This window comes from Micromys minutus (genome assembly GCF_963924665.1).
Source record: "Micromys minutus genome assembly, chromosome: 18".
NCBI lineage: Eukaryota > Metazoa > Chordata > Mammalia > Rodentia > Muridae > Micromys > Micromys minutus.
Genome location: NC_137953.1, coordinates 16,342,632 through 16,352,345, shown reverse-complemented (window position 1 = coordinate 16,352,345; position 9,714 = coordinate 16,342,632).

Sequence of the window (9,714 nt, the reverse complement as noted above, 5' to 3'; positions counted from 1 at the left end):
TATAGGAGGATGTTCAGTGAGAGTCATGATCCTTTCAGGAGCACATGTCAATAGAGTACTAGCTCTACTTGTTTAATTATATGTTATATAAGTGCACAGTATGTAGGACTCAGTAAGATTCTCTTTAAAAATGGGTGCTGGGAGGATATATCTGGAATCAAGAGCATTTTCTGTTCTTTCATAGGACCTGAGTTTCATTTCTAGCTCCCACATCAAGTGGCTCACAATTGCCTTCTTCTTACTCCTCTGTAACCCATGTGCACATACTGCACATAAACTCACTGAGGCACATATTACATATTGAAACTCAATTAGTAACACATAAATATTTTTATAGGACACTCTCCATATTGCACCATCTTATTAAAAGCTAAGTATATCTGTACTATATTTTGTTACTTTGTTAGACCACACAAATTATTTGTTAAACGTTAAAGGCTACATGAGTTATGGGGATGGAATTTGAATGCAGGTGTGCCTGGTTTCCTATAGGTTATTTGCTTAGGGACACATTTTTTCTAGTAGGTGACTCAAACCTATAGAATGCTGAACAAAGACAAAACCATATTTAGAAAATGGCAATATTTTTGTTGTACTTGCCTTATTCCATATATTGAATCCCTCTTTACATCAGTCTATAAAACATCTCTATATAACCTCTTTATTCACAAACTGAAAATTAAACTAATTCAAAAGTAGGGACATGGCACATTTTATATTATCCTACTATCAATACTTTATTTCATTTAAATCTCTGATTCATCTCCTATTGGGAGGTGATAAAAATATAGCATGTCTTAAAGAAGAAAAAAAAAAACAGAACAAGGTGAATAGTTGAATGATTATTTTCAACAAATTTGGTTCTGTATGAATAAATCAGACAAAAAGATACTACATACATTTCTAAAGGAATCAATAATAAGAAAACATTGGGATCACCAGAGTATTAATATTTAGATTCTGACCTACCAAGATACCAGTAATGTATCTTGAATTTAAGAAGTATTGAATTTAAGAGATGCTATTCAGGTGTAAAGTGTGTCCCAGGTTTGTGGATGAAACACTCTTCCTCAGGTGATGTTTTTTTGGATTCTGTGAGATATGAAGGAAAATTACTGGGTTGGACTCTCTATCTCTGAAGGCATATATCTAAGGAATGATTGTTTGGTCACTTTCCAGTTCACACTCTCTCTATCCTCCTGCCGGTCAGGACAGGGCAGGAACGTTGAACAACTACATAATGACTGCTACAGAATGTTAGTTTGGCATAAATGGAGAATGCAACAAAGTCTGCATGAAATCTTCATCTAAAATCTCACAGTAATGTCTTTAAGACTAACCAGTTCATGGCATCTTTGAAATTCCTGTAGGTACTTTCTGAAGACAATGGGTTGATATCTTCTAATGATCAATGATACAACAGATTTCCGAGTAAAAAGTAGACACCAAGAACCTAGAATGTATTTCATAAAAAGCAAATAAATAATGAAGCCAACTCAAGACAGAAAATATGTGGGTAAAGAGGACAAAGTTATAGACTTATGGCTGCCAAAGTGTGTGCAAGATTTCATGTCAATCACTTTGTGCTAATATCATTAAGTAGATGTCCTTAAAACCTGACCTTTTAGAAATGTAAAAAAATTCAGATGGCTTTTTATACTGACACAATTGTATTTGTATACATTTATGCAAAAATGTTTAAATTTTTTGCTTTTATCTTTTTTTAAAATAAAGTTTAAAATAAAAAGAAAATGCTTAGGAAGTAACACTAATCTCAAGATGTGCAGGTATTAATTCAATATGTTTGAATGAGTTGAACGTTTTTAGAAGGTAAAATGCTAAGTAATGTACCATTAACAAATGCATTCATATGAAGTTATAATCCAAAATAAAAAAATGTTTGTTATTTAATTCAATCTAAGAGAAATGAAAGTTGAGTGTTCCTGGGATTCTCTTCATATTTGCTCAGATCATTATAAGAGGTGTGGTAAGAATTCAATCCCAGATTCCCTACAACAGAATGATTGTGGTAAGAATTCAATCCCAGATTCCCTACAACAGAATGATTGACTCATGGTTTTATGTTCAGAGAAACCGTCATCATCCTGTTATCATGAACTGAAAGTGTCCTGGGGGCTATGATGTGTGAACACAGAAATGCCTTACATGATCAAAGAGTGACACAGATGCAGCTGTTAGATATCAGAAGAAAGGAAGTGCAAGAAGGAGGCAGAGAAGACAGCATTACTATTAATATATCCAAAAATGCTGTGTGGTATTGCTGATGGTTATGGTGCTCTGTGTATTGAAGAATCAGCTTTATGACTAGGTGTTTATACTGACTGATCTCTCGAGTTCAGCTCCTAAGAAATCAGTGGGTTCCAGGTCATCCTCATATGGTCTGAAATTTAATTTTTATTTTTCTAAAAGACCCAAAAGATTTCCTGGCTTCTGGTCAAAGATACTGAAGACTGAAAAGATTTTACTTCTACCAGTGATGAATAAGGCTGGATGGTCAAGACAAAGACATAGATGTGTGATATGTGGTATTGAAATATTTGTGTTATATAGATTTTCAAATAGTACTGCATCATAGTTTATTTGGAGTCTTTGACCAACCTGGAGACAGTGAGGCTGGTACATGAGTCAGCATAAATTCTAGAGTTACTGATCAATAACTTAACTTGGCAATACATTTTGTAGGACACAGCAGAGCCATGTGTTGGCTGAGTAGCACTGCTTTCTGTTATACCACTGAAGTCTGTAATCACTAGCCATACTTTTATGTTGAGGAATTGTGGGAAATCATAGCAAATAGCAGAAAAAAAAGCACAATATGGAAGATCCAAAACTGAGGAAATGTTGAACCCATTAAGTCTGCAATTATGAAAGAACCACTGTCTTCATATGGCCCTGAAATTTGAGTGACAGAAGTTGTTAGATTCAAGGTGTTACATATTGACCTATTATGTATTTACTCTTTTGAAACTTTAGTTAGCAAAGTTAAAGGTGTTAAATCTTACATTGATTTCAGTAAAAATGTTTCTGATACATTATATGTATTTTTTAATTTAAAGCACTGTTCACCCCAAACTAACAAACACTTTGTAAGGGGAATGCATCCTATACTTTAAATCAATGAGGATTGTTTGAGTGAGTTAAAGTTCCTTCTCTGTTGTATATTTTCCGACTTCATGATATTCTTCGAAGTAACCTATGTATATACTTAAATTATATTATATAAAATAAAGCTTACATACATTAGGCATCTTATATAATTTTAAATAATTGCAATTAGATACATTTTCTCGAGATATATGTATGGTTTTACACTGAGCATCTTGGGACACTTGACTTGTGCTCAGTGATGAGACAAGCAAGCATTGCAGCTGTGACCAGTGCTACCCAGCTCCCAATGATTTGCATATACTCACTTCCTAGCCTTGGGGACTTCTTTAGATACCTGTCACACCCTGTGCCATTATCATTGTAGCAAGGATCAGCATGGACATGATGTCCCCTGCTCAGTTTCTTGGGTTCTTCTTGCTCTGGTTTTCAGGTAAAACAAACAAAAATGAAAATTTCACAGTTACAATGTGATTTGTGTTGACTGTCATTTATGGAATGTCCTGTTTTATCATTCTTAACTATGTGGATATTCATTATGTTTCCACTTTTAGGTGCCAGATGTGACATCCAGATGACTCAGTCTCCATCCTCCATGGCTGTATCTCTAGGAGACAGAGTCACTATCACTTGCAGGGCAAGTCAGGGTATTAGCAGTTATTTAAGCTGGTTGCAGCAGAAACCAGGGAAACCTCCTAAGGGCCTGATCTATGGTGCAACCACCTTGGTAGATGGGGTCCCATCACGGTTCAGTGGCAGTGGATCTGGGTCAGATTATTCCCTCACCATCAGCAGTCTGAAATCTGAAGATATGGCAATGTATTACTGTGTACAGTTTAATAGTTATCCTCCCACAGTGATACAAGTCATAACATAAACCCTGTGGAAGCAGAAGTGAGAGGTTGAACTGATCAGCTTCTCATGAGTTACCAAATGAAACTATTTTTCATATTTCACAGGGATTTTATCAAATGTCATCAAGAGTCATTTATTTTGTAAAATGAATCTAAATGGTCCTGTCTGTACCCTATCCTTTTCCCCCTTCATTTCTAGCCATATAGAGTACCACATGTTTTTTTTTCCAGCCTGAACAAAGGACACTGTCTTTTCCTTTGAGGAGTTATAACCTCAGCTGGACTCATAAAGCACAATAGAAGCACTCTCTTAACTTTTGAAGCACCATTTCAAATAAAAATATTTTATAATCATCAGTATTGAAAGTATAGAGAAATATTACCAAGAAGAGCAGACAATAGGAAGGATTTTTAGTTTTTGGTTTTCTCAAAAATTTTAGAGTCCTTGTGTCAGAGAAAGGAAAGGCTGCCTCACCACCATTCAATGCTGGGTCTTGAAATTCCAGGAGGGAATACTGTTTCTAGCTGTCTGCAGCACTTCACATTGGATTCTCTGCCTCTCATGTTCTCAACTCTGCTTACAACAATGAAACGTCGTTAAACCATTCCTATATGTCTTTTATTCCAACTACATAAAGTGGAATTCAAATTTCTCTATATGAAAACCACAGAGAACAAAGGGGTTGTTTTAAAGATGCTTGCAGAAGCTGCATTACTGAAGAATTGATTACACAACAACAGATGTCTATATTTTCCTTATGTTATTAGAAATTGTGTCTAGGTAAGATCTACTTTTTGTCTGATATTCCATTTCTATCTACCTGTTTACTACAGTACACAGAGTCTCTGTCTCTGTCCTGTCTCTGTCTCTGTCTCTGCCTCTGTCTCTCTCTCTCTCTCTCTCTCTCTCTCTCTCTCACCTTCCCTCCCTCCCCACTCTTCCTCCCTCCATCTTTTTGTCTCTCTGTCTCTCTCATTAAGTTTTATTTAATGTTTAAACATTATTTTTGTGGGTTTTACAACATGCTCCCAAATTTCCTTCATCTCTTACTCCCTTGATACATGCCTCCCTTGATCATTGCACACTGTTTCTTCCCTGAGCTGAGAAAAATAGACTTTCATGGAAGCTGCAGTGTGTTACAGTGTCTTCCACAGTAGACATGTATACTTTATGTATTCTTCTCTGCTTGCAAGTTTCATTGCAGTGACTTATTGGTCTTGTGCAAGAGTCCTCTGTATTCTGCTACTCTATCATTGGAAAAATCACTGGAACTCCTACTGAATACCCTATCATTGTCCTGTGTCAGGGTGGACCTGTTGTTTTCAATATGAAGGACTGTCCACATCATGCACTTCAGGAACTCATCAATGGCTTAGTTTGTGGTGGGCCAATTCAAAGCCTGGATCTAGGCCCGAGGTCACCTGAGATGATCAGTCTTGTCCTCCCCTCTCCTGCTCTCAAGGTAGGCTCACCAACAACCCTTACATTCAGGGTCAGCTCTACTATCCTCTCCAGGTGAAGTTTCAAGATCTAGTATCTAGAACACTGCAGCGAAATAGGGACAGAGCCAAATCTCCCAACTTGAAGTCTTTGGGGACATATCTCTCACTAGGTGTTTGTGGCAAGGAATGAGGAGGCATCTCTCCCTTGCCCATGTCACCACAGCAGAGAAGTGGCAGAGACAGCTTTTTCACTAACAGGCTCTCATGTCCAGGTTTTCTGTTCCCTGATATCTGGGCCAGGTCTACATTACTGCCTAGAAAATTTGCAGGGTCTGCTGTCCTGAGTTATGCAGCTGAAGAGGGCAGAGCCTGCTTTCCTCTTTCATGAGCCCAGTACCATGCCCTCTGTCTCCCATAGGTGGTGAGGGGTGAAGAGTGCCTCTCTCTCTCTCTCTCTCTCTCTCTCTCTCTCTCTCTCTCTCTTTGTCTTTCTCTCTCTCTCTCTCTCTCTCTGTCTCTTTGTCTCTCTCCCTCACCCTCTCCCTCTCCCTGCCCTCTCTCACATCTGTGCATTGCAGGAAATGAGTGCTAAGACAAGCTCCCCCATGCTTGCTTGCAACATCTGCGCCAACTCATTCACAACTTCTGCAATATGTGGACCCTCTTTTTCCACAGTAATGCAGTTGACTAGGACCAGGACCAGTTTTCCTACTCTCATATTCCTAGGGTCAGCTCTTCTGTAATGACAAGGTGAGGGGTAGGACCAGTTTTACACAGCCATTAGAAGTCAACGTGTTCCAAGGCTAGCAACTGTGACCAGGGATGTCTACCTGAACTTTGATGGTAACCAAACCCTGTTGTTCCAGGATCAGGCAACTGATATGGTCCTAGGTGGTATCACCAGCTTCTCACATATAAACATTTGGCAGAGCTCAGGGACCATATTTTGATTTGATTGTTTGTATTATTAATGATGTGATTTTATTAAGTTTGGATTTTATTGTTCTTTTTAAATTGCAAATAGAAGATCCTATTTGAATGAATAATTTCCATGCATTGTATTTCAGGCGGTAACCATCATTATATCTCCAGCTAGTTTCTGTTTTAGACTTTATTTTTCATGTCCAAATAATTAATATTTCTTCTTATATATCTGGGATTAAGTCAGGAAACCAAAGAAAAGAAATTCATCATTTTTACACTCTGATTGCTGGCTCTTTTAGCATATTTTCTCTTACTTGCCACTTATTATTTAAGTTCTGTATTTTAAATATTATCATTTAAGTTGATCCAATGACACAGGCCTGGTGAGATGGTGCTCCGAGTAGCTGAGGAGAAGAGAAGTCTGTGCTGTTCGCTCGGAAAGTGCACCCCCTCTTCTGATTGCTTTAGGGGAGCAGGAACCCTGCCATAGGGTCTCTGTTTTCACCTAGCGGCCCATGCATGCAGAGCAGGTGCTCAGGCCATCTGCCACCACAAACAGTGTAGATCCAGGGACACAGGCCTGGTGAGATTGCACTCTGAGTAGCTGGAAAGTAAGAGGTGTGTGCTGAGCGCTTGGAAAGTGCGCCTTTCCCCATTGATTTAGGGGAGCAGGAACCCTGCTTTAGGGTTTCTGTTTTGACCTAGCAGATGATAGGTAAAGAACAGGCACTCAGGCTATTTGCCACCAGGAAGAGTGGAGATCCAGGGACACAGGTCAGGTACACGGGAAAGATGAGAAACAATCACTGACAACAAGACCACATATAATCACAGACAGCAAGATGGCTAGAGGAAAGCAAAAGAACATACCCCAGGGAAACCAAGATAACCTGGCAACACTAGAACCCAGCTCTCCCATTGAGGCAAACAGCAGAATGCCAAACACTTCAGAAAAAGAAGACTCGGATTCAAAATCATACCTCAAGATGATGACAGTGATCCTTAAACAAGAATGCGAGGAAAAGCATAAAGAAATAGAAGCTTTTAAAAAGAAAACAAGAAACACACTCAAAGTACAAAAAGAACTGGAGAAAAACAGAACCAAAGAGATGAAGGAATGGAAGAAGGAATTTAAAATAAAAACAGAAACACTAAAGAAAACAATAAAATAAACAACCCTAGAGGGAGAAAACCTAAAAGAGAAATCAGGAGTCACAGATGCAAACATCTCCAACAGACTACAAGAAATGCAAGAGAAAATCTCGAGGGCCAAAGACAACATTGAAAACATAGACAAGAGAGTCAGAGAAGATGCAATAGCCAAAACGCTCCTAACCCAAAATGCCCAGGAGATCCAGGACACAATGAGATGACCAAAACTAAGGATAATAGGCATAGAAGAGGGCAAAGAATATCAACTAAGAGGCACAGTATATATCTTCAACAAAATTGTAGAAGAAAACATTCCTACCCTTAAGAATGATATGACCTGGAGCATAAAAGAAGCCAACAAAACTCCAAATAGAGTGGACCAGAAAAGAAATTCCTCCTGACACGCAATAGTCAAAATGCCAAGTGTCCAAAGCAAAGAAAGAATACTAAAAGCAGTAAGGGAAAAAGGTCATGTAACATATAAAGGCAGACCAATCAGAATCACACCCGATTTCTCAACAGAGACTGTGAAAGCTAGAAGATCCTGGGCAGATATCATGCAGAACCTAAGAGAACACAAGTATCAGCCCAACTGCTATACCCAGCAAAACTCTCAATCACCATAGATGGAGAGACCAAGATATTCCAAGACAAAACTAAATTTACACAATATCTTACCACAAATCTAGCACTACAATGAATTATAGGTGGGAAACCCAATATAAGAGGGAAACTACATCTTAGTAAAAACAAGAAAATACCTAAGGAAGAAAATCAAAAGAGAAAGACACACACAGACACAATTCTACCTCCAAAAGCAAAAATAGCAGGAAACAGCAACCACTATTCCTTAATATCTGTTAACATAAATGGACTCAATTCCCCAATAGAAAGATATAGGCTATCAGACTGGATACATAAACAAAATCTAGCATTGTGCTGAATACAGGGAACTCATCTCAGAGACAAAAACAGACACTATCTCAGAGTAAAAGTTTGGGGAAAAAACTTACAAGCAAACAGAGCCAAGAAGCAAGCTGGAGTGGCCATTCTAATATCTAATAAAGTAAATTTTCAACCAAAAGTTTTCAAAAAAGATAAGGAAGAATACTTTTTATTAATTACAGGAAAAATTTGTCAAGAGGAACTCTCAATCCTTAACATATATGATCCAAATACAAGAGCACCATTATTCATAAAAGAAACCCTACTATAGCTCAAAAAATACATTGTACCACATAATAATAGTGGGAGACCTCAACACTGCACTCCCACCAATGGACAGATCATGGAAACAGAAACTGAGCAAAGACACAGTAAAATGAGCAGATGTTATGAACCAACTAAAATTAATAGATATCTACAGAACATATCATCCTAATATAAAAGAATACACCTTCTTCTTAGCACCTCACAGCACCTTCTCCAAAATGACCATATAATCGGTCCAAAAATAAGCCTCAATAGATACAAGAAGATTGAAATACTCCCAAGTATCTTATCAGATCATAATGGTCTAAGACTAGTCTTTAATAACAACAAAGACAACAAAAAGCTCATATACACATGGAAACTAAACAATGCTCTATTAAAAGATAGCAGGTCAAAGAAGAAATAAATAAAGAAATTAAAAATTTTCTAGAATTTAATGAAAAAAAAAAAAACACAACATACCCAAACCTATAAGGTGCAATGAAAGCAGTACTGAGAGGAAATCACTGAGAGGAAATCTCATAGCTTTGAGTGCTTCAAAAAAGAAACTGGAGAGAGCATACACTAACAACTAGATAGCCCACTGGAAAGCTCTAGAACAAAAAGAAGCAGATACACCCAGGCAGACTAGATGACAAGAAATAATCAAACTCAGAGCAGAAATTGACCAAATAGAAACAAAAGAACCATTGAATGAATCAACAAAATCAAGAGCTGGTTCTTTGAGAAAATTAACAAGATTGATAAACCATTAGCCAGGAAAACTAGAAGGCAAAGAGGATATAATCAAATTATCAAAGTCAGAAAGTAAATTGGAGACATAACAACTGAAACTGAGAAAATTCAAGAAATCATCAGATCCTACTACAAAAGCCTATACTCAAGGAAGCTTGAAAATCTGGAGGAAAAGGATGAATTCCTAAACAGATACCAGATACTAAAGTTAAACCATGACCAGGTAAATCATCTAAATAATCCTATAACACCTATTGAATTAGAAGCA